General features: G+C 47.0%; 1 long non-coding RNA gene and 1 pseudogene across 2 annotated transcripts in view; one reads left to right on the forward strand and one right to left on the reverse strand.

Annotated features, from left to right (window-relative positions):
* The window catches only part of LOC310753874, a 54,911-nt gene extending 44,036 nt beyond the window's left edge, over positions 1 to 10,875 (reverse strand). Inside the window, exon 1 of the long non-coding RNA XR_014543478.1 lies at positions 10,632 to 10,875. This is a non-coding gene — a long non-coding RNA (uncharacterized lncRNA). The remainder of the gene's footprint in view (positions 1 to 10,631) is intronic.
* Positions 10,876 to 10,911: 36 nt separating this feature from the next.
* On the forward strand, positions 10,912 to 16,454 carry LOC310753866 (surfeit locus protein 6-like; annotated as a pseudogene). Its single transcript, XR_014552319.1, has 5 exons — positions 10,912 to 11,006; positions 11,794 to 12,123; positions 12,651 to 12,922; positions 13,111 to 13,199; positions 15,723 to 16,454. The product of XR_014552319.1 is annotated as a surfeit locus protein 6-like (transcript).
* The last annotated feature ends 9,922 nt before the right edge of the window (positions 16,455 to 26,376 follow it).

Genomic DNA, 26,376 nt, shown 5'->3' on the forward strand with positions numbered 1-26,376 from the left:
TTCGCTTCCATCGGTGATAACCACCTTAGGGTTTTATTTTCGAGTAAGTCTTTATATCTTATCCAGACATTGAACAATGCTTTCCTGACAATATGATTTTGAAATGCTTTATGTGCTTTGACCTTATCATACCACAAATATGCATGCCACCCAAATACATTATTGAAGCCTTCTAAATCCAAAATGTCTGTGTTCTCAAGAAGCAGCCATTCTTTCGGCCAGCAAAATGCAGCTGATTCATAATAAAGTTTAAGGTCTGGCAGGGCAAATCCACCTCTTTCCTTTGCGTCAGTTAGTATTTTAAATTTTATTCTGGGCTTCTTGCCCTGCCAGACAAATCTAGAAATATCTCTCTGCCACTTCTTGAAACAATCCATTTTATCCAAAATTTGCAATGATTGAAACAAACACAACATTCTTGGCAATACATTCATTTTTATAGCAGCAATGCGGCCTAGCAGGGAAAGCTTCAAATTTGACCATATTTCTAAATCCTTTTTCACTTCTGACCAACATTTTTCATAGTTATCTTTAAATAAGTTCAGGTTCTTAGCAGTCATATTAACCCCCAGGTATTTTACTTTCTTAACCAGTGTTAAACCTGTCTCCTTCTGAAACCTCTCTTTCTCAATCGGTGTTAGATTTTTCTCTAGAACCTTAGTTTTTAACTTGTTCAACTTGAATCCTGCAACCTGACCAAATTCTTGAATCAATTCCAATACTCTTTTAGTACTAGATTCTGGCTCCTGTAATGTCAGTACTAAATCATCTGCAAATGCTTTCGATTTGTACTTTTTGGCTCCGACTTGTATACCTTTAACCAATTGGTCCCTTCTAATCATATTTAAGAGAACCTCCAGGACCGAAATAAAGAGCAATGGGGAAATTGGGCAGCCTTGTCGTGTCCCTTTCTCTATCTTAAATTCCTCCGTCACCACATTATTGACAATTAGTTTGGCCTTTTGTTCTGAATAAATTGCACCTATACCATTTCCAAAACCTTGACCAACCCCCATCCCCTGAAGATTCTTCTTCATAAAACTCCAAGAAATGTTGTCAAAAGCTTTCTCCGCGTCTACAAATATCAAAACTGCTTTAGTATTGATGTTCACTTGTAATTTTTCTAATATATTAATTATATTTCTCGTGTTGTCAGACAGATGTCTGCCCGGAAGAAAGCCTACTTGATCTTTATGTATCTCTTCCACTAGTACTTTTTTTAATCTTTTAGCCAGAATGTCTGCAAACATTTTGTAATCCACATTAAGCAGAGATATGGGGCAGTAATTCTTAAGTTGTGTCTTTTCAGACTCGATTTTCGGTATAAGTGTAATGTAAGCTTCCTTCCACGACTCTGGTGCTTTTTTCCCTTCCAAAATTCCATTACAAACTTCCTTTAATGGTTGTATTATCCAGTCTTTCAAAGATCTATAATATCTTGAAGTTAAACCGTCTGGTCCTGGAGATTTACCCAATTGCATATTCTGGATGGCACCTTCTACCTCCTGTTCAGTTATTTTGTAGTTCAACATTAACTTATTTTCTTGAGAGATTTTTTGTAGTCCATTTATTTTCAAAAATTGATCTATATCAATTTCTTTCTGTGGCCCTTGTGTATATAATTGTTTAAAATACCTCTGGAAACATTTTCTAATCTCCACTGGATTGTGCTGAATTCCTTTCTCAGTCAGAAAAGCTTCCAACTGCTGAGAAGTGAATTCCCCCCCGCGATCAGTGAAAAGAGTTTTTATCTTCTTACCATGCACATTTTCCAACCAAGTACAGAATTCTTTGAACCTTGGAAAAGCCTCTGATTTCTGCTCGAGATTGTACACATAAATATACCTGGAAAATGCATCAATGAGAACCATGAAGTACCTGTTTCCACCCAAAGAGGGCGATAGTGGACCAACCAAATCAGCATGCACTACCTGGTATGGTTCTGTAGCTTGTCTACTAGACACCTTACCTTTCACAGCCATTTTCACCTTGTTTGCTGCGCATGCCTTACACTTCATGTGGTACCTGCAGGGTTTAATAGTCACACCTTCAACCAAGGCAGGCATTTTAGATACTGCCTCAAAATGTAAATGACCAAATTTCCTGTGAAAATCATGAATACATCCTGCATGCAAACTTTTGTTAGAACCTGCAATGCCACAAGTTTCATCCTGCACATCATCATCAAAATACAAAACAAACAAATGATCAACATATTCAGCATGCAATACATAATCGTTTTTCTTTGTGATGGTGCACTTCTTGTTCTTGAAGGAAACGTCAATTTTTCGTTCATTCAGCTGCGCAACACTGAGTAGATTGTGTGCAGCATTTGGAACGTAGAGAACATCTTGTATCGATAAGTCCAAACTGTGAAGAACAACAGTTCCGTAGCCTTGACTGGGGATCGTGTGGTCATCCGCCTGGTGAATCGCACCTTCCTGCGGTGTAAAAGACACGAACAGTCGCTTGTCGTTGCATAAGTGGCGCGTTGCGCCCGAATCCACCACGAAGAAAGATCTAGACATCTTCTGGACCTTTGCAACCTTTGGAGTGAAGCGTGAGACCATTGCCTTGTGCTGCGTTGTCCTGGACACTGGACCTTTGCCTTTGTCTTTGCCTTTACCACGCGATGAGCCTTCGCTGCGTTGCTCTGTCTTGGCCCTGGGAAATCTGCATTCCCTCTTCATATGGCCTAGACATCCACATGAGTAGCATTTCACTGCCTTCAAAGCTTTGGCGCCATCTGGTGGTTCCACTGCATTCTGGGATGACGTCTGTGAAGACTCCCCCTTACCCATGCAGCTAGCACCTCGCCTGTCCGCTTCATTCAGAATCACGGCAGTAACATGTGCTACTGTGATCTGAGCAGTTGGCTGAACAGCAATCTGAGTCGCAACGGACTCCCAACTTGAACCCAAAGAATGTAGTATCATGAAGGAATACACAGCCTCTGGAAAGGTGAGTCCTCTCTGTTGCAGCTCATGTCTCAGATTCTGCATCTCCATCAGATGTGTACGCACATCTGCACCTTCAGCAAGTGCCATATCATGCAGCTTGGCATAGTAGAACAAAGAAGCACCAGCTTCTGTTCTTAAATGAGCATCTCTTAAAGTGTCCCAAATCTCTCTGGCTGAGGTCTTATCACGCAACAGACAGAGCTCTTCTGAGGAGACTATCAATGTAAGAGTTCCCCTTGCTTTGGAATCCTTAGCTCTCCATTCATCCGTCATCGGAGCTGGGGGGGTGTCTGTAATAACGTCAAATAGACCCTCTTTTCGCATAAGAGCCTTTGCGTACAGTACCCAGGTCGCGTAATTCTTTTTATCGAGCTTTGGAATCCCAAAAGCATCAGCCAGCCTTGCATTACCCATCTCTGCTGCATTAATCAAGCTGCGTCTGTGTTTACAGCAGCTTCCAGCTTCCAAAAGCACTTCCGTTTCAAGCCTCTGCCGAGCCTCTGAGCCTCTGCCGCGGCAAACGGCTTTAAAAGTTCAAAGTCCAGCCATAAAGCCATTAATTAGGAGCTGGCAGGCTGCCCGTTGCAAGAGCACATACCTCTCATCAATCATCTTGACGCGCAGAGCAGATAACAGCGTTCCGTCTCTCTGTTCCTCTGCCGGCATTCCGATTCCGTTTATCTGGGCCCGGAACCAAAAATGTGAGATTTTGACCAGCTTCGGCCCATCTGAAGCTGATACAGGCTCGTCTTATCTTGAGCCCAAGCAGAGTAGTCCACACAGCAGAAGGATAAGCAGTATGTGCCACATTCTTAACTTTATTTCCACTCTATGCTGAGAGAATACAAACATGCATCTTGCCTCTGTGAGAGCAGAGAAACAACTGTCTCTCTAACAAAGAAACCGAGAGAACACTGAAAAACAGGAAACCAGTGAACGTCACATCCAGTCTCCCATTCCCGTGGGAACCCAACAGTAACGCTGACTGTGGAATGTAAACAACTGTCTTGTGACAAGCATTTTGCTGCACAGTGAATGCCTATTCCAAATGGCTGGAGGTGGCCCTGATGCCCTCCACCACTACCGAGGCCGTCATCCGGGTGCTGCGAGGCCTCTTTGCGCCGCATGGGTGTCCTGATGTCCTTGTCTCCGACAATGGACCACAGTTCACATCAGGCACTTTTGAGCGGTACCTTTTGGGACTGGGCATCCTCCATGCCCTAACGGCACCATTTCATCCATCCAGCAATGGGCAAGCAGAGAGAATGGTGCGCTCGGCAAAAGAGGCACTGGCGCGCCTGGACCGGGGAGACTGGCACGAGTAGGTAGCCGAATACTTGTTCGTACAACACATCACCCCTCACGCGGCCACAGGGCGGAGTCCTGCCGAACTGCTTATGGGCCGGCGCCTCAGGTCCCCGCTCGACCGGCTGCACCCGGACTTTGCCGTGGCCGAACCCGCAGGCTGTGCCAACACGCCACGGTCATTTGTTTCAGGAAACCAGGTCTTTGCCCGGAACTTTGTGGGGGACATTCCTTGGGTGCCAGCCACAGTTGTGGGAGTCACTGGACCTCGCTTGTACCAGGTGGCACTCGAAGACGGACGCTTGTGGCGCCGGCACATAGACCAGCTTAGGTGCAGGGTTGGAGACTTGGACACTACCGTGGTGCCCCCAAGTGCGCTCGTGGCTCCGGAACAGACACTTACAGATGGTGAAGCTCCACCTACACCTCTCTCGCAAACTGCCGGCGTGGAGCCGAACCAAGCCACTTCAGAGGGTCTGCCAGACTTACCACAGACTCAGACCACTGCCGTGCCTGACATTCCACCAACTCCACTTGCGGAGGTTCCACCCACAGCAGCGGATCCAGGGAACTTGGTTTTAACGCCACCTAGGGTCGCACCACAGCCTCAGCAAGAATTGGGTGGCCCCCCCGGACTTGGCTACCAGTCCCCAGCGGTCTGGCAGAGTTTCCCAACTTATTTAAAGGACTATGTTGTTGGACATGTATCACTGTTGGTCTAAGTATGTGAAATGTAACCGATATGCTTTTGTGCCTAATTGAACCATTACGTGTAGTGCTGTATATAAGGAAACAATTACAATTGTAACTAACGCCTTATCTCGGTGGGGAGGGGTGTTATGTACTGAAGTTCTCACCCTGGGCCAGCAGGGGGATACTGTAGATAGTTATGCAAATGAAGGATCGAAAGTGACGTTCAGTGACTGGATAGTTTTAGAAAGTTGCAACAGTTACATTGTTCTGGAGCTCTATATAAGCAGGCTGACTGAGCTCTTCAGGCCAGTTCTGTTCTGCCTCTGAATAAACAAGAGCTGTTTGAAGAATCGCTGTGTCGTCTGATATGTTCGCCCACAACTTAACACCCACACCATTTTCTGGACACAGCCCAGAAGGATGTAATTGCTTCTGGAAAAAAAACCTCAATTTGCAACAGATCCCAACAGTTTCTCCATCAACTGCACATCTCCATGACCCACCTCAAAATGCATGCATTACAAAATACATACCCACAGGTCACATTCCAGCCTATTTTGCTTCATTAGCCATTAGTGACTACAACTCACATCAGTCCCAACTCTGTGATAGACTTCCTCAGCATAAGGCAGCTTCCTATTTATTTAGAGCCACAAATACTGGACTGCTACATTATTTTGTAGAAGAAAGGACTATAGCTCACCCAACCTGGGAGAGCTGTTGTTAGTCAGCGCAGATAGTACAGTGGTACCTCGGGTGTCAGGGAACTGCCATCGGAGCCAGAGGGAGAGGGAGGGCTCCAGAGGAATTCCGGAGAGCGTCCCGGGAGGGAGAGAAGCAGCCCATCTTCTGGGGAAGGAAATCAGCGTAGCACCAGTGGAGAAGGGGGGCAGATGGGGGAATCGGCGAGGTGGCTCCATGACTCCTCGCCGGAGACCAGCGGGGAGAGCACGGGTCCTCCGCTGCCCACACCCTCCCTGCGCAGAAGGCTTCCGCGCAGGGAGAGTAGGCGGCGACTAGGCGTCAAAGAGCTTCTTTGCTGGAAGAAGTTCAAGAAACGCCCACTGACGGATTCTGCCAGCGATTGAGACAGCCACGGGCGAGTGGCTGTCCGGACAGAAAGGGTTCATTCAGGCAACCCAGCCAGGTGTGGCGCCGATTTACGCACGAGCAACCCCTAGAACCATTACAGCAATCCGTCAGTCACTGACGTTGCTTGTGCGCAGCCCCGGAGAGGCAGCACGATGAGCCAAACAGGGACAGCTGGAGAGACGGAGCAACCAGCTGCAGTGCGCAGTCTGGTCGAGAGGAACCGAGACTTGGAGCAGCATGTAGCTATCCTGACGGCGCGGCTGGACGAAAGACGGACTCAGGATGCACACGTCAGACCCACCCCCATCGCAAGGAAGGTACCGGGGCTGGTACACAAGTTTGGTGGGAAGCCCCAAGACTACAATGCTTTCCGAACGGAGGTGCAGTACGCTTTGGAACTGCAGAAAGATGACTTTGCTGATGATGGGGAGAGGGTGGCTTACATTGTGGGGCATCTGCAGGATGGGGCACACGAATGGATCAGGCCCCTAATGGCGACGCAAAATGATGCCTTGAAGGACCTTAAGAAATTCTTCCAGGCAATGGATGCGATGTACTCCAGTGAGGTGGAGCAAAGTGTGACTCGGCGGGAACTGATGGGGTGCAAGCAGGGGAGCCAGTCCGTCCGAGACTACTGGTCGTGTTTTGCAATGTTAGTCCACCGGCTCGGGTGGGATCTGGACTCTGAACCGATACAAATGTTGTTTGAGGAGGGTCTGTCCCCCACAGTGAAAGACGAGTTATCCCGCGCGCCCCGACCACGGTCGCTGGGTGAGCTCACAAAGGCTGTGCTTGCGATTGGCGTACGCCAGGAAGCGCGGGCTCAGGAGAAGCGGGAAATGAGAGGGGAACGTTTCCATGACTACCGCATTCCTGAGATACCGAGACAGCCTTCCCAGGCGGCGGAGCCAATGGAAATAATGGCGCGCGCGCACACACGCGAGGTTTCAAACTCCAGTGAAGGTCGTAAAAGGGAGGGAAAGGAGTGGAAAACTACCAAGAAGTGTTTCCTCTGTCAACGATCAGGACATTTTGCTAAGGTCTGCCCTCAAAGAAAAGCCTGGCAAGGGATGGTGGGGGCTGCTGGCTGCGACGAGAAGAGGGAGGGAGGGCAGGCGCAGGGAAACGACAACGCCTGGCTGCCAACCAGCAGGGGCAGCAGCCAGGCCAGCAACCAATAGAAGTGCCCCAGTCTGACCCTCCCAAGGCAGCTATAGCCATAGAAGTGGTGCTAGAACTCCTGAATGGGCACCCCGTCAAAGTTAAGGGACTGCTGGATTTGGGCAGCTCGTGTAATTTCTTCAGCAGAGACTTCACTCTGGAGCACCAACTCCACCTGTTGCCTCTGGATTTTCCCTTGCAAGTGACCACCATCGATGGCAGGGAACTCCTGGGGGGGGGAGTGACACACCAGACCCCGCCAATGCGAATGAGGGTTTCCAGGCACACGGAGACCATTGCCTTCCACGTGGCCACACTGGCAGGACCCTCAATAATACTGGGGATGAGCTGGCTGGCACTGCATGACCCAGTAGTGTCATGGCATCAGCGGTCAGTCACCTTTGGGTCAGCTTACTGCTTAGGACACTGTCTGGGAGGGGAGAACCCAAGAATGACGGTGGCCAGGGTGGCTGGGCTGGCCGTGGAACAAAAAGGGGAGGTGCCACCACAATATGCTGACCTGAAGGAAGTCTTCAGCGAGAAGGAGGCAGATGGACTACCCCCCCCCATAGGCCCTTTGACTGCCAAATCAACTTACTCCCAGGGGCTCAGTTGCCGGTGGGTAAGCTGTATGCCATGTCCGACCGGGAGATGCAGGAGTTGCGGCAGTTTATTGACAAGAACCTGAAGAGGGGGTTCATAAGGGAATCAAAGGCGGTGGGGGGCAGTCCGGTGTTCTTTGTGGACAAAAAGGATACTAATAAGCCCAGGCTCGTTTTGGACTACCGGGGCGTCAACCTGGTGTCAGAACCCGTGACCTTCCCAATGGCCAGGATTGACGACATTTTAACACGGGTGAGGCAGGGGAAATTTTTTACCAAGCTGGACCTCAGGGGAGCATACAATTTGATCAGGATGAGGGAGGGGGACGAATGGAAAACTACCATGTTCACCCCCCTGGGAGCCTTTGAGTACTTAGTTATGCCCTTTGGATTACAGTCGGGCTCCGCCTGCTTTCAAGCTTTCATGCACCACGTGTTGGGGTCCCTGCTGTACAAAAACTGCGTAGCCTTCTTGGACGACGTCTTAATCTATTCTGACAATGAGAAGCAACATGTCAGAGACGTCAGGGAAGTGCTAAAGAGACTGCAGAAGCACCAGTTGTGGGTCAAGCTGGAAAAATGCCAATTTCACGCAAGGGAGGTCGAGTTTCTGGGGTACAAGTTGTCAGACAAGGGCCTAGCTATGGACCCCAACAAGGTGCAGGCGGTACTGGAATGGAAGGCCCCCAAGACCCGGAAGGACGTGCAGAGGTTTCTAGGGTTCAGCAACTTCTACAGGAAGTTCATCAAGAACTTCGCCCATTTAACAGCACCCATCACAGATTGTCTCAGTAGCAAAAAGAAGTTCGTCTGGACGGAAGGGGCCCAGCAATCCTTTGAAAGCCTGAAGAAAGCGTTCGCGTCGGAAGAGCAGCTCCTGCACGTGGATCCGGAGAACTGCTAGCTATCTATGCAGCGTTTCGCCGATGGAGACATCTGTTGATAGGGGCGCGGCACAAGATCCAGGTTTGTACTGACCACAAGAACTTGGAATACTGGCGGACCGCGCGAGTGCTCAACCAGAGACAAATTCAATGGGCTCAGGAGTTCTCCAAGTTTTCCTTCGAGATCCGATACGTGCCGGGAGAGGGTGCAAGAAGTTGCAGCCGAGGTGGCTGGGACCTTTTGAGGTAACACAGCAGGTGAACCCCGTGGCATTCAGGCTCAAGTTGCCTGACAGCATGAAGATACATCCAGTGTTCCATAGGTCCCTACTTTCACCGTACAGGGAGGGGCGGGAATTTCCGGGGCGGGAGGAAGGAGTCACCACCCACCCGCTGGTAGAGGAGAGGGAACACCGCAACCAAGCCACGGAAATACTCGATTCAAGGTGGCGAGGTCGCCAGGTGGAGTACTTGGTAGCTTGGGAGGGAGAACCCAGGTCAGAAAACACGTGGGTCCCCGCTGAATCAATCAATGACGGCTATCTGGTGGGAGAATTCCACAGTTTGTTCCCGGATAAGCCAAAACCACTAGCGAGATTCTGGGAGGAAGAATTCGGAACCACAGACGACGAAGGGGACTTTGTGGGTTTTCCTGCCTCCGAAGAGGAGGGAGGGGAGGTGTCAGAGAGAGAAGAATCAGACTGGGAGGTCCACCCTGCGGGAAGAGATCGGAGCGGGTGGGAAGCTGGTTTTGAATCCTCAGAGGATGGTGACAGCTCCTTCAGGGGATTCCCCGCATCGTCGGCCGAGGAAAGAGACGAGGTTGAATCGGAAAATCGCGCCGGGGGTGGAGGGGGTCCTGGGGAGGAGGTGGATGTCAGGGAACTGCCATCGGAGCCAGAGGGAGAGGGAGGGCTCCAGAGGGATTCCGGAGAGCGTCCCGGGAGGGAGAGAAGCAGCCCATCTTCTGGGGAAGGAAATCAGCGTAGCACCAGTGGAGAAGGGGGGCAGATGGGGGAATCGGCGAGGTGGCTCCATGACTCCTCGCCGGAGACCAGCGGGGAGAGCTCGGGTCCTCCGCTGCCCACACCCTCCCTGCGCAGAAGGCTTCCGCGCAGGGAGAGTAGGCGGCGACTAGGCGTCAAAGAGCTTCTTTGCTGGAAGAAGTTCAAGAAACGCCTACTGACGGATTCTGCCAGCGATTGAGACAGCCACGGGTGAGTGGCTGTCCGGACAGAAGAGTTCACCAAGGTAACACAGCCAGGTGTGGCGCCGATTTACACACGAGCAACCCCTAGAACCATTACATCGGGTTAAGAACTTAATTTGTTCTGGAGGTCCGTTCTTAACCTGAAACTGTTCTTAACCTGAAGCACCACTTTAGCTAATGGGGCCTCCCGCTGCCACCGCACAATTTCTGTTCTCATCCTGAAGCAAAGATCTCAACCCGAGGTACTATTTCTGGGTTAGCTTAGTCTGTAACCTGAAGCGTCTGTAACCTGAAGCGTTTGTAACCCGAGGTACCACTGTACTGAGCTAGATGGAGTAATGGTCCGACTCAGTACATGACAGTATCTTACTCAAACCATCCCTTTTAGATCTGGAACCTTATTTCTGAAGATGGTCCTCATCATTTCATGGAGAGCTGGGAGAGTGAAACCCTGGAGAGCCACTGCCAGTCAGTGCGGGTCACACTAAGCTAGATGGACCAATGGACCAGCTTTCTGACTTGCTATGATGGGAATCATAAAGCCCAAAACCTTAGAAGCCAACAAGATTGAGAAAGGCTGATCTGAACTCGCCCAGAACTCAACATACGGGACTAAGGGGTGCATTACCCCCTGTTTAGAAGCCTTCCACCCGCATTCGTGCTGCATTACTCCGCGCGCCAATTCAGAAAAGTTTCAGCCTTTCTCCCGCCGTAGTAAACACACCAGTCACTGAAAGCACAAGCATGCATTTGAAAACTGAGAGAAGCCAGGTGCATCGCTCTCCTACTCTGTAGTCACAAAAGAAGTCTAAATAAATAGATCGATTATCTAACAAATAAATGTTTTATCTCAATATCTTTCTCAATACATGTAATCCTCTTGCAGACAGGCGGCCATTTTTCCTTTTTCTCTTGCGAACGGTTCCTCCTTCATTGGCTACATCCAACCCATGGGGCGGGAAAAACGTTTCCTCCTCCTTCTACCGAAGCTCCTCCAACGTCCCATAATCCTTCGCTGCCTCCTCATAGGGTCTACCAATAGAGCGCCGAGCTGGTGACAAAGGGCCATGGGCTAGTTCCGCCTTCCTCTCCAGCCCAGGTAAGTGACCAGTTCACGGCGCGAGAGAGCCACACATAGTGCGCTTTTGCGATTCCTGCAAGAGAAGCGCACGCGGTGAGGTGAGCCACACGGGTTGCAGCGCCTTCTTTGCACGCGTGCCAACCCCTAAAAAGCCTTAAGGGGGTGGATCTCCGCTAACTGCTCACTGGCCTGCCCAACACAGGATGGGAGATCTCAAATGGAGTCGTTTGCCTTGCGCCTATACATGAGATGATCTTCCCGTGAGCGGCCAGCATGTGTTAGTTCGCACATGGCGTTCGACGAGTGTACAACCTCTGTACATAAGTTGTTTAGCTGCACGCTCCTACAGCTATTCATATTTTCAGTTTGTGAAACTGTTTACACATTAGTTGATCAGTACAACCTTTCACGCAAACCCTTGTGCGTGCGTAGAAGCAGCTCTCTTTAATGTGTAACCCTGCACACGTGTTGGCTGGAAAGTAAAATTTAGCTGGCTGATGTGATGTGTGGGGGCTGTTGACCTGTTCTGTTAAACAGATGTACAATTTGGGGTACCCATGTGTACAAATTAGTTAGTTCTGCTCTTGAACAACCATTCACATGTGATATTAAGGAGTGTACAATCTGTACCTGTGTACACAATAGCTTTACAAGCCAACAGATGTCCACTTTCCCCCTCAAATGCCTGTACATGTATTGAGATGGCTTTCTGTGGATTTTTATTTTCTTTACTTGTAAATATCAAGCCATCAGTCTCCTTCAGTTTATCCATGTCATTGATTAATTTTTCTCTCTCTTTAAGCAGAATGAAAAGCGAGTATGCAAACGTGGCCCCATGAGTTTTGTCCACTTTGGGTTGACTTAGCAGAAGCAGCCTCACACAGCATTCTGGGTAGAAGTTTTAAATGGAGGATGGTCAGAATGAACAAGACGTCTTTGACTTAGAGGCAACATTCCCCCTGCGAGACCATCCTACGATTTTATTTTAATTTTTGGTTTATTTACTTTTATTTTTTACCTTCACGAGACCTTGATCCCACAATGGCCACTTTAGTCAACAAAGGCTCTTACCTGCAAAACTTGGCCAAGAAAATTTGCACCCAGGAAGCCCCTGAGCCACAAATAAGGAAATTTGGTACAATTATCTGATGCTGTCATTTACCGTACTTCTTTAGATCAGGGTTTTTTGTAGTAGTGCAGCCTCCTTGGTTATTGTAATTATTTTCATTTCTTTATTTCACAGGATTTATATACTGCTTGCGATGAAACCTCAAAGTGGTGGTACTTAATGTTTTCCCTTATTTTAACCACAGCTCATTTTAGATTATAATCTGCTCAGGAAAGGGTCCTGATGCCACAATGGAATGGCAGTAGTGTGTTTTGAAAATGCAACTTCGAAAAATTCAGTTGTCTTGTCTTGGTGCTTCCTGCAGACCTCCAGAAGTTGCTGGACTACAACTCCCATCATACCTGATCAGCCATACTGGCTAAGGTTGATGGGAGTTGGAGTCCAGCAACATCTGGAGGGCCTTCTAACATGTATGTTCTTAGGCATTTATTCCTTGCAGAAATGTTTGCACAGCATCTAGTCAACCAGATTGCAAAATATTTTCCTCTCTTTGTTTAATGAAGTCTTGTGTCTCTGCCTTCAAACATTCCCAGGAACTGGACTGGGAGACAGCCGAAGAAGAAGAAGAAGAAGAAGAAGAAGAAGAAGAAGAAGAAGAAGAAACAGAAGAAGCTGAAGATGCAAGGCAAGATAGTGGGCACCCCTCTGGGCAAGCAGACAGCACCTGGGGGCAACCAAGCACCACCAGCCAAGCCAACAAATGCCAGTATTCAGAAATCTAGCCTAGTTATCCATCCTGCACCCAGTTCCAGTGGATCTCAGACTACTGGGGGGAAAGGGGACAGAAGCCAAAACGATGTTGCAGGTGAGAGTGTTTCTACAGCCAGTCAGTTAAGCTACTGGGCTGGGTCCTCACATAACTCTAAGCAATGGTTTAGTAACCCATATTTTAGCATTATGTGTGAACCAGGCCACTGAGTTTAGCTGAGTTGAGTTTAGCAGCAATTTGGGATGGGACACAGGTCACATGCTTTCTCTTGTTTTCCTTTACAGGTGGTGACAAGAGCACAGCCGGCTCATTTTCAGCCATGAATCTCTTGCAGCAGAGACTGCATGAGAAGATCCAAGAAATCTCTGGCCAGGTAAGAGCAGCACCCCCCCTTTAAAAAACAGTTGTCAAGATGTGGAGAAAGCCTGGAGAATCCAACGCCAATTTTTGGTTGTAGGCATATGCCAACTTAATTTGGGAGCAAGCCTTGTTTAGGGTAATGGAACTTGCTCCTGATTAAACACCCACAGAATTGCACTGTTAGATGTGTGGTGGAAATATTCCTATGCCTCTAGTATTCTGGTTCCAGTTGATATCATACTGGCTTCTGCTCTACCTTGATTTGAACTAAAACAGTTCACCCATTTTTGGAGGCCAGATTTTGGAGGATGTGATGGAGGGTGGTTGATGTATAATAGGGGTGGGAAACCTATGGCTCTCTGGATGTTGAACAGCCAGCTCCCATCAGCCCCAGCCAGTGTTGCCAGTGGTTAGGGATGGTTAGAAACATCTGAAGGGCTACAGGTTCCCCATCCTAAGTGCATAAATATAACACACTCTTCGGTCAAGCCTGTTTGTACTTTGAGATTCTGTTCAAACATAGCATGGGTGAGAAATATTTGGATGAAAAACATCAGCTTTTTAATAATCTTAGCTTTAATGTTTTCACTCTAAAAAGAAAGTTTCTAGAACACATGGCTAAAAATCTAAACTTATAATACTAAGCAAAACAAAAAAAAATTTTTCCAGTAGCACCTTAAAGACCAACTAAGTTAGTTCTTGGTATGAGCTTTCGTGTGCATGCACACTTCTTCAGTGTGCATGCACACGAAAGCTCATACCAAGAACTAACTTAGTTGGTCTTTAAGGTGCTACTGGAAAAAAATTTTTTTGTTTTGACTATGGCAGACCAACACGGCTACCTATCTGTAACTAATACTAAGCAATGCATTCTAAGCTCCCAGTGTCCTATGCACCTTACCCCTCCCTACGAGAAAGATAGGCAGTGATCCTAAGGATAAGCATGAGCCTAAGTATGCAAATGAAGAACCTTTCTGTTGGTTCAAGAAGAGAGAGAAAAAGGTATACAAAAATGAGAATTCCTGGGTACCATGATCCAAGTTTGGGGCAAGTACTCTTTGGCAAGAGAACACCAGCAGAGGTTTGAAATAGCAAAATACACAACAAAGTAAAGTATGGAAATAAAGGTATTTAGACTTTTAAAATATGCCACTTAAAGTGAGTTCCTAAGTTTCCCTCTTTCAGTAGCTTAGGAAAAGAACACATTTGGCAAATTAAAAAGTTTACTTACAAGCTCCCCAAATGTCAGATTCATGTGCTTTTCCACATAGCATTCAGAAAAAGCTGCACAGGCAGTAAAATGTGGCTTAATTACAGTGGTGCAAGTTCCTAAATCATTGGTATAGGAACTGAAGAGTGACTTGTGAAAGCTGAGCAACCACCACATCCTCTTACACCTGAGCTGCTCAGGTAAACTGGGGGAGAAAAAAGCCTTGATTATCCAGTCTCTCCCAAAGTGAGCTAAGCACATTGATTATATGAGGCTAGTTATCCCACAGTTCCAATAAACATGTGTAATATATAGATACTCTCTCTCTCTCTCTCTCTCTCTCTCGCTCTCTCTCTCTCTCTCTCTGTGTGTGTGTGTTTTGAAACTGAGATAGATCCCAACACTGTTTAGTTAATAAATAGTGACAATTCTAAGAGTACTCGCCAAGTGAGGATTCCCAGGTAAGTTCCTCCCTCTATTGTGTGGGCAGGTAATCCCTCCCCTACCTGGCCTGGTCTCCTTGGCTACGCTTCCCCCAGGTGGGATTGGACAACTGACTGAGGTAGGCGGAGACCTCCAGGTATCCCACCTGAGGGAAGGCAAAGCCAAGCCTATGCTGTTGGAGCCGCTCCAGATCTAGGGGCTGCACGCGTCCATGCAAAGGGCGCCCCCCGTTTTAAGCGGGGAGCGGTCATTCTAAGAGTACTTGGGATGGAAAATTTTTAAGAGATGTGACATATACAAATTATTCCTTTAAAAATTACTACTACTACTACTATTATTATTAGCTACATAGAAATTAGCAGAGCAGTTCTATAATACTGTTTTCAGAGTATGTCCCACTGAGTTCAATGAGGCCTACTCTTGGGTAAGTAGGTTAGGAATTGCAACCTAAGTTTTGTTTTCTGGATTAAGTCGACAGGGTACCAGGGTCTTGAGTCTGTGTATCCTCCTGCTATTAAGATGGATTTTATGGTTGTTCTGTAGGAATACGCTGGACAGGTTGAAGCAGTCTCCATTTGGGGGGTCACTAGTGATTTCTAAATCATGCATAAAAGTCTTTTGTCCCCCCCCCCCAATATTCTGATTGTGGCATCCAGTAATGTATAATTACATTGTTAGTCTTCCAGCTGAAATTCTCTTGAAGGAAATAATCCTTGCCGGCTTTCCTGCTTTTAAATGTAATGGTAAAGATAATACAGTGACCAGATTTACAATAATATATATGTTAGTGGCCTATTCTAGGTACTGTCTTTTTAGCTTAAAAAGTTTGCTTTGCTCTTTTGAACGATTCCTCTTTCTTTTCAACTTGCTGTTTCTTAACAGGGAAACAGCAAAGAGTTGACCCCAGCAGTGTTGGAGAAGAGGCAACGAAGGAAATATGAGGAGAGAAAGAAACGCCGGAGAAAAGAGTTGAGGATGAAAGAAAAAACGGAGAAGAAGGAGGCAGAGGAGGCTTCCGCAGCCATTTCAGAGCCCCAGGCCCCAGAGAATGACACCAAGGCCAAGACTGTCTTCAAAAAGGTCAAAGTCCATGAGGAAGGGCTTAGCAAAGTGGAAAAGAGGAAGGCACTGAAAGGCAACATTACTCCACTGACAGGGAAGAATTACAAGCAACTCCTGAGCAGATTGGAATCTCAGAAGAGTAAGCTGAAAAATCTGAAAGACAAGGATGAGGCGAAAGCCAAGGAGCTGGAAGTAAAGATGAAGTGGACAAATGTCCTCTACAAGGCAGAAGGGGTCAAAATCTGCGATGACGAGGACTGGCCTGAAGCGGAAGGAGAAGCACAAAGCCCAGCGCCAGAGGCAGTGGGAGAAGTGGACTGAAAACGTAGTGAACAAAAGGCAGCAGCGGCAAGACAAGCGCCGCAAGAACCTCCAGAATAAAAAGATGGCCAAGGTGGAGAGGAAGAAAGCCAAGGCTCGCAAAAAGGGTCGCATCCTGCCCGAGGACCTGGACAAAGCCAAATTTAAATGAATCAGGCTAGTGGACCATTGGAACCCACTCCAAGGCAGGTGCTCACAGGGCTCATTAATAAAAACTATTTTATAGTGGAACCTCTATAATTTTTTATATCTAAATCTCCTTGGTTGTGAGATGACTTGGAGTCATCAGGCTGTGCAACTAGACCAAGAAGAGGAAGCTCCTGCACTTGAGATGCAAAAGAGAGATATTTCCACAAGACTGTTTCTGTGGTCATACAACCCTTAGCTATGCCAGTTGATCGGACTTCCGGGTTAGCGCCTTTGGTAATGGCGGAATTCCTCTGATCGGGAGGAGTTTGCCTCGTGGAAATCGGGTCTGGCCGCCACGGCGAAGGCGGAGACCCTTCAAAAATCACAGGCGGGTGAAGCCTGTGAACGTGGGATTCGGCGGGCACCTTTTGCGCCTTCCCTACTCGCGGGGAAACCCGGTTTCGGGGATCCGGAGCGAAGTGGGGTGAGCGGCGCGGTGCTTTGAATCGACTGCTTCTTCCACGGAGCGAAGCCGCTTAGCCGTTGCCGGAGAGCGCTGACTTTTTCCTGTCGACAATTTGATCTTAAAGCAACTACCCGTGAGTAGAGTGAATTGGATTTTTTTAAAAGACTTAATTTGGCACTGAAACGGGGAGGCTCAAAACAGGAAGTCCGCCTTCCCCTTTTGTAAATAGACTGAAGCAAAGAGGCTGCAAGCTAAAGTCTTGGAAAGCCTACTGTAAAGGACTAAATTTCCAGCAGTAAAAAATATTAAACCCCCCTTGGAAGCAGGAGAAGAGGGGGGAAGTTCTGGATCGTATATGCCTGCAAGAGAGAGGGAAGGATGTTAAAATACCACCGCTCAGAACCTGGAAATGGGCTGCCAATAAGACTGACGTACTTTGGAATGTTCATTGACTGTGAATAGAACGTTCGCTGACAGCTAGCTAAATAAGAGAGATACATTGTTTTAACTGTCCCCGTCTGATCTCAAAAAGGAGTAAAAGTAGCTGAAAACTGAAACTAACTTTATTGTTTGAACTGTGTCTTAAAAGGCGACATTACGGATTAATACAAATACAAATACAAATAGCAACTGTTTCCCCCTAGAGGAAGCTTCTGAAACTGTTACAAGAGCTGGATTAGGGGAATTTCCAGCTGCAAGATAAAAACTGTGTGACTGTGGGACTGACCTTGAATTTCTTAAGTGTTATGGCAGATTGGAAAGAAAAAATAGATCCGTCAATTCCAGATAAAACAACAAGGTCTGGGAAGTCCTGGCAGCAACCTAGAAGAGCTTCAACATCTGCCCCCCCTGCTTCATCTGCGGCTGTACCAACACATTCCAAACCAAGAGGAATGTTAACAGAAGAGGCTTTAGCGCTTGCACTGAGTAAGATAAATGACTCATTGGAACAGCTTAATAAGAAAGCAGACGCGACAAATGCGAAAGTGGATGCTGCAACTACCAAAATTGATTTAAATACAGAAAGTTTAAATAATTTGGGACAAAAGGTGAATACTAACACAGAAACCATTGAGAAATTGATACAGGAATCTACTTCGATACGGCAGACCGCAGAGGAAGCTAGGGAAAAAGTTGCTGCTGTGGAAGGTAAGGTAACACAACTGGAAACAGAGAGAGTCCCAGCCTTACAGAGGCAACTCGAGGATCACAAGTTGATGCTTTCTATGATTGAGCTCAAGGAAAAACAGACAAATTTGAGGATCAGAGCTTTACCTGAACTGGAGAAGGATAGTTTGATAGACTTTCTCACGCAGGAATTTGCAGATTTTTGGGATTTGGACTTGGATCAAGAGGAATTTAGAATTGTGAGGGCCTTCAGACTTGGAAGAGGAGGGAAGAAAGAGAAGAACAGAATAAGAGACTGTTTGATTGCCCTCCGAACTAAAGAAGAGAGAGATAGAATTTTGGGTTGGCATTACCAGAAGACTTTGGTAGTACAACAGTCAAGAGTGGAAATATTTAAAGACATCCCGAAACATCTTTTGGACCTTAGGTCTAACTATGGAGATTTGGTTGCCCTGCTGAGAAGGAAAAGAATTTCCCCAAGGTCTATCCTTCAGTTTCAAAGGAAGGAAAATAAAAATAAGATCAGTAGAAGATAAAGTAAAGTTTTTGAATAACTACGAAGAAGACCTGCAGAAGGAACTTGGAAAAGAGCCAAGAGCATCGGACAGAAGTTCACCAGACAGAGGACTAGAGCAAAGAGCATTGGACAGAAGATCAGTAAATAGAGGAATAGTGGATATAGCAGCATTATCCTTTGGACTGGACTGCACAGTGAATGTGACACCAACACCACCAACTGAAGAAGAGCAAGCATTGGGTGCAGTTGGAGGAAAAGCAGAGTAACTACACCATGGCATTGCAAGTATTAAGTTGGAATGTGAATGGACTGAACTCCCCGGAAAAAAGGCGGAGAGTCTTTCATTTATTGAAAAAAGAACAACTGGACTTGATTTGTCTACAAGAAACACATGTGATAAGGCTACACAGGAAGATATTGAGTAATAAAAGATTGGGCCATGAATTTATCTCATCAGATAAAGTTAAAAAAAGAGGAGTAGTCCTTTATGCAAAGGAGAGCCTATCACCGAAATTTATATTTAAAGATGACCAAGGAAGATTTGTTGCAATTGAAATTCAATCACAAGGAGAGAAATTTTTGATAGTAGGCATCTATGCACCAAATGAAGGAAAATCGGAATTTTTAAAGAAGCTACATGAGACTTTGATGGACTACATGGATTACAATATGATTTTGATGGGAGATATGAATGGAGTGGTGTCTGCAAACATGGACAAGGCACAGAGACAGGTAGTGACCAAAGATGGTAGACTACAAAAAACCTTCTTTGACATGACTGAAAATATGGATTTAGTTGACATATGGAGAATGAAGAACCCTCTGGGAAGAGAGGGAACTTTCTTCTCTGAGGCCAAAATGACATGGACAAGAATCGACCAAATTTGGGTAACTAGAGGACTGGTTCCGAAGACCAGTAAAGTGGAAATTTGTCCCAAAACTTGTTCTGACCATAATGCTGTGAAGATGGAAATGAAATTGACGCCAATTGGTTCCTTTAGATGGAGGATGAATGATACCTTGTTTAGGAACGAAGAAGTGACCAAGAAGGCCCAAAAAACTTTGAGAGACTATTTTGAGATAAATATGAATACCACAGTGGAAAAAAGAGTAATCTGGGACGCAAGTAAAGCGGTTATGAGAGGATTTCTGATACAACAGAATGCAATTAAGAAGAGAACTCAAAATGAAAAAAAAGATAAAATTCTGGAGAAAATAAAGGAAGGAGAGAAGAAATTGAGAGCAAAACCAAAGTCGCAGGAGATCCTGAAAGAGATAAAGTTATATCAAGTACAATATATGAAAATGATGAATCAGGAAATAGAATGGAAGATTAAACAGATGAGACAAAAGACATTTGAATCAGCAAATAAGTGCGGAAAATTGTTGGCTTGGCAAATGAAAAAAAGACAAAAACTTAATACTATTACGAATTTGGAAGTGGAAGGAAAGAATATACAGAACCCAGTGGAGATCAGAAAGTGCTTCCAGAGGTACTTTAAACAACTATATACACAGGAGAAGCAGAAAGAAATGGACATTGATCGATTTTTTAAAATAAATGGACTACAGAAAATCTCTCAGGAAAATAAGTTAATGTTGAATTATAAAATAACGGACCAGGAGGTGGAAGGGGCCATACAGAACATGCAATTAGGTAAATCTCCAGGACCAGATGGTTTGACTTCAAGATACTACAGATCTCTGAAAGAATGGTTAATACAACCATTAAAGGAAATCTGTAATGAAATACTGGAAGGGAAAAGGGCACCAGAGTCGTGGAAGGAAGCTTATATTACACTTATACCGAAAACAGAGGCTGAAAAGACACAGCTTAAGAACTACCGCCCCATATCGCTGCTTAATGTGGATTATAAAATTTTTGCAGATATTTTGGCTAAAAGATTAAAAAAGGTGTTAGTAGAAGAAATCCATAAAGACCAAGCAGGCTTTCTCCCGGGCAGACATTTGTCTGATAATACAAGGAAAATAATTAATATCTTAGAAAAACTACAAGTGAATATTAATACTAAAGCAGTTCTGATATTTGTGGACGCGGAGAAAGCCTTTGACAATATTTCTTGGAGTTTTATGAAGAAGAATTTACAGGGGATGGGGGTAGGTCAAGGTTTTGGAAATGGTATAGGTGCAATTTACTCAGAACAAAAGGCTAAATTAATTGTGAACAATGTAGTGACAGAAGAATTTAAGATTGAGAAAGGAACACGACAAGGTTGCCCAATCTCTCCATTGCTTTTTATATCGGTCCTGGAGGTTCTGCTAAATATGATTAGAAGGGACCAATTGGTTAAAGGTATACAAGTGGGAGCTAAACAGTACAAACTGAAAGCATTTGCTGATGATTTGGTATTGACTTTACAGGAGCCAGAATCTAGTACTAAAAGGGTACTGGAATTGATTCAAGAATTTGGTCAGGTAGCAGGTTTTAAGTTGAACAAGATGAAAACTAAGGTTTTAGAGAAAAACCTAACTGTGATTGAGAGAGATAAGTTTCAGAAGGAGACAGGATTAACACTGGTTAAGAAAGTGAAATATTTAGGGGTTAACATGACTGCTAAGAATGTGAATCTATTTAAGGATAACTATGAAAAATGTTGGATTGAAGTGAAAAAGGACTTAGAAATATGGTCAAATCTGAAGTTATCACTGTTAGGCCGAATTGCTGTGATAAAAATGAATGTATTGCCAAGGATGCTGTTTTTGTTTCAAACATTGCAAATCTTGGACAAAATGGACTGTTTCAAGAAGTGGCAGAGAGATATCTCCAGATTTGTCTGGCAGGGCAAGAAGCCTCGAATAAAATTTAAGATATTAACTGATGCTAAAGAAAGAGGTGGATTTGCCCTGCCAGACCTTAAACTTTATTATGAATCAGCCGCTTTTTGCTGGCTGAGAGAATGGCTGTTCCTTGAAAATACTGATGTGTTGGACTTAGAAGGTTTCAACAATGTATTTGGTTGGTGTGATGGGATGTTGAGCTGCTTGTGCGTAAAGTTCCTAGTCCCTCAGTGTTTGGCTAAGTCCGCAAACCACTGTCTGTAACGGAGCTCCATAAGCATGGCTCCGTCAGTCGCTGACAGAATCCGACAGTGGGCATTTATGGAATTTCTTCCAGCATAACAGCTCCTTAACGGAAACACGTCTTCTGGACTCTCTACGTGACAGTTTCCGGCAAGGAGTGGGTGTCCCTATAGGAGGTCCTGAAACCTCCTCGCTGTTCTCGCTGGAATTGTCTCTGAGCCATTCTTCCGACTCGCTTTCCCTTGGAGCTCTTTCTCTCCCCCTGCTGGTTCCCTCCTCCGCTGATAAGTCTCTCTCAACCTCTGGGAGCCCTTGCACCACCGGTTCTTCCGATGACAGTTCCCTGACATCCACCTCTCCTCCAGGGCCCCCTCCCCTCCCTTCCTCTGCTGGAGGCGAGGGAGCAAAACCCCTGAAAGAACTTCCCTCATCTTCCGAAGTCTCGAACATTTTCCTCCACCGGTTGCTGTTTCGGGTTTCTAAGTACTCATCCTCCTCGGAATCTATTCCTTCTTCCAACTCAGACCCCGTGAATCCTTCCAATTCCTCCTCCTCGTCGGTGGTGCCAAAGTACTCCCTCCGGAACCTCGCTACTGACTGAGGTTTCCTGGGGAACCTTTGATGGAACGCTTCGATCAAGACCTCGTCATTGACTTCCTCTGCCGTTACCCAGGTGTTTTCTGACTCCGGTTCCCCTTCCCACGCTACCAAATACTCTACCTGATTACCCTTCCACCTGGAGTCGAGGATTTCCGCCACATGGTTGCTGCTTTCCCTCTCTTCTAAGACTGGTCCCTGTGGGGAAACCCCTTCTTCCCCCCCCATACGGTGACAGTAATGACCTGTGGAATACTGGGTGCAGTTTCATGTGGTTCGGTAACCGGAGTCTGAAAGCTATGGGGTTAACCTGTTGAATGACCTCAAATGGTCCCAATCTTTTGGGTCTCAATTTCTTGCAACCCCCCTTGAACGGCAATCCTTGGGTGGACAGCCACACCTGATCCCCCACCCTTATGGTTTCACCTTCCCTTCTGTTCTTGTCTGCCTGCTTCTTATATTGTTCTTTGGCTCTTTCTAAGTTGAGTTGGAGTTGACGATGGATCGCTTCCATTTCTTCTACAAAAAGTTCTGCGGCTGGGACGCTCCATCTCTCCCCTCCTCCCCCTGGAAATGCCCTGGGGTGGCACCCATAATTAGCCAAAAAGGGGCTCATCCCGGTGGACACATTCTCCGCATTATTGTAGGCAAATTCCGCCAGTGCCAACTTTTCCACCCAATCGTTCTCTCTGTCATTGACATAACACCTCAGGTATTGTTGGAGGATACCGTTTGCTCTTTCCGCCTGCCCGTTGGTTTCTGGGTGCCGGGCAGTCGAAAAATTGACCTCCACGTGCAGTAAGCTCATGAGCTTCCTCCAGAACCTGGACGTGAATTGTTTGCCCCGGTCTGAGACCACCCTCAAGGGGGCGCCATGCAGTCTAAAAATATGTTCTACAAACTATTTAGCTGTCTCTTCCGCCGTGACTGCATGTGAGCAAGCTACAAAGTGGCCCATCTTAGTTAACAGGTCTACTACTACCAGTATGGCGGTTTTCCCCTTGGATTTCGGCAGATCAGTCATAAAATCTATCGATACCGCCTCCCATGGCCTCTCTGGTGTGGGCAACGGTTCTAACAACCCCGCCGGCGCCCGCCTTTCTCCCTTGGCTCGCTGGCATTGGTCACACCCTCTTACATACTCCCTTACATCTTCCCTCACCCTGGGCCACCAAAATTCCCTGGTAACCAACCACATGGTTTTGTGTTGCCCAAAATGCCCTGCTGTAGGGCTGTCGTGCATCTGTTTGAGTACTCTCCCTCTCAATTCCCCTTCGGGTATATATAGTGCCCCTTTGTAATACAATGCCCCGTTTCTTTCTTCAAAACCTCCGGAGTTTTCTCCCTCCCTCCTTAGACCTTGGAGCTTATTCTGGGCGTATTCATCATTCTGCGTCTCCTCTACCAGTTCCCTTTGCCCCACCAACGCCGCCCCACACACCCAGCGGTCCTCTGGGATGATATGTCTCTCTTCGGGTGCTCCCTCCCCCTCCAAATACTCTGGTTTGCGTGAGAGAGCGTCCGCCCTGACGTTTTCTGGGCCTGGCACATAGCAAATTTCAAAATAAAATTTGGAGAACTCCTGTGCCCATCTCACTTGCCGTTGGTTGAGCACTCGTGCCGTTCTCCAGTACTCTAAATTCTTGTGGTCCGTGCATACTTGCACCTTGTGTTGTGCACCAATGAGTAAGTGTCTCCATTTCCGGAACGCTTCGTGAATGGCGAGTAGTTCTCGGTCATATACCGTGTAGTTCCTCTCGGATTTGTTTAACTTCCGCGAGAAGAAGGCACACGGTCTCCACTCCGACTTATCCTTCCCCGGCTGAAGAAGCACCGCCCCCACCGCCCGGTCTGATGCGTCAGTTTCCACTCTCATGGGTTTTTGTAAATCCACGTGCAGGAGCTGTTCTTCCGAAGCGAAGGCCTTTTTCAATTCTTCGAATGCTTGCTCCGCTTCTGCCGTCCAAACAAATTTCTTCTTGCTGCTGAGACAGTCCGTGATGGGAGCCGTTAAATGGGCAAAGTTCTTGATGAACTTCCGATAAAAGTTCCCAAACCCTAAGAATCTTTGCACCTCTTTTTTCGTTTTCGGTGTCTTCCATTCCAGTACCGCCTGGACCTTGCCTGGATCCATGGCTAATCCCTTGTCTGACAAGCGGTACCCCAGGAATTCCACCTCCTTGGTGTGAAACTGACACTTCTCTAATTTCACCCACAGTTGGTTTGCTTGCAGTCGGCTCAACACTTCTCTGACGTCCTTTACATGCTGCTCCTCATTCTCTGAATAGACTAATACGTCATCTAGGAAGGCCACACAATTCTTGTAGAGCAGAGGTCCCAGGACGTGGTTCATGAACGATTGAAAACATGCTGAGCCTGCTTGTAATCCAAAGGGCATAACGAGATATTCGAAAGCCCCTAGAGGGGTGAACATTGTTGTCTTCCATTCATCCCCCTTCCTTATCCGTATCAGGTTGTATGCCCCCCTTAGGTCCAGTTTAGTGAAAATTTTTCCCTTCCTCACCCGGGTCAAAATGTCATCAATCCTGGGCATGGGGAAAGCCACTGGTTCCGACACTGCATTTATGCTCCGGAAGTCCACTACAAGTCTAGGTTTATCCGTGTTTTTTTTGTCCACAAAAAACACTGGGCTGCCCCCCACCGCTCTGGACTCTCTGATGAAACCTCTCTTCAGGTTTTTGTCAATAAACTCCCTCAACTCCTGCATTTCCCTGTCTGACATGGCATACAGCTTGCCCACAGGGAGCTGGGCTCCAGGGACTAGATTGATCTGGCAGTCAAAGGGTCTATGCGGTGGTAGTTTGTCTGCTTCCCTTTCGCTGAAGACATTGCTCAGGTCAGCGTATTGTTTGGGCACCTTTCCTTTGTCCGTTACTTCTGTTCCTGCTAGAAAGGCCTTTGCCCCTTCCGGAGCCTTGCCCTCTTTGCAATGTTCTAGGCAATGTGCTGACCCAAAGGAGACCACTCTCTGATGCCAGCCCACTAGCGGATCATGCAACGCTAGCCAGCTCATCCCCAAAATAATGGGAGCCCCTCCCAAGGTGGCCACATTGAACGCTATTCTTTCGGTGTGCCTGGCTACCCTCATTACCATTGGGACGGTCTGTAAGCTGACTTCTCCTCCCAACAGCTCTCTCCCATCGATCGTGGTCACCTGCAAGGGGTTGCTTAAAGGGATTGTCTGTATCTGGTGTTCTGCTGCAAACTCCTTGCTCATAAAATTACAGGAGCTGCCTGAGTCCAACAGCGCCCTTATCTTTAAGGGATGTCCGTTTGGCAGCTCTAGCAACACCTCTATCACTAGGGCTGGTCTCGGAGGTTCCGGCGTGGGCACTTTTACCGCTCCTTGGCCTGACTGCTGTGCCCTGATGGTGGCAGTCAGGCACTGGCCTTTACTTGGTCCTGGACTTCCTCCTCCTTCCCCCCAACAGCTCCTGCCATCCCTTGCCATTCCTTTCTTTGTGGACAGACTCTGGCAAAATGACCTGGCTGCTGGCAGAGATAACATTTCTTGGGGCTCTTCCCCTCCTTCTTCCGCCCTTCACTGGGATTTGAAACTGCCCGCGCGCGCGCTGTTCCAACTTCCATCGGCTCTGCGGGCGGGAAAGTTGGCTCCGGAATCTCTGGAATGCGGAAATCCCTCCAACGCTCCCCTTTCCCTTCCCGCTTCTCCAAGGCTCTAGCCTCCTGGCGTGCTCCAATGGTCAGCGCTGATTTGGTCAGCTGGTCCATAGACTCCGCCCTGGGCGCCCGGGAAAGTTCGTCTTTCACAGCCGAAGAAAGTCCCTCTTCGAAAAGCATTTGAATGGGTTCCGCTGACAGATCCCACCCCAATTTGTGTATCAACATAGTAAACTCAGTCCAGTACTCACGGACAGATCGGCTCCCCTGTTTACAAGCCATCAACTGTCTGCGCACCACTCCCTGTTCAATGTCGCTGGAAAACATCAGGTCCATGGCGCGAAAAAACTTCCGTGCGTCTTTCAAGACTTCATTATGCCCTGCCATCAGGGGTCTAACCCAGTCTCTCGCCCCCCCTTCGAGATGGCTAACCACAAACGCCACTCGCGATTCCTCGTCGGGAAAGTCATCAAACTGCAGATTAAGAGCATACTGCATCTCTGTCCTAAAGGCTTGATAGTTCCTGGGATCCCCCCCAAACTTCTGCACCAATCCTGGCATCTTTCTTGCTTGTGGGGGGGCCTTTGCCTTTTCTGCATCCTGAGCCCTCCTCTCATCGAGCCTTGCCGTTT

This window comes from Podarcis filfolensis (assembly GCF_964270895.1).
Source record: "Podarcis filfolensis genome assembly, chromosome: W".
NCBI classification, from domain to species: Eukaryota; Metazoa; Chordata; class Lepidosauria; order Squamata; family Lacertidae; genus Podarcis; species Podarcis filfolensis.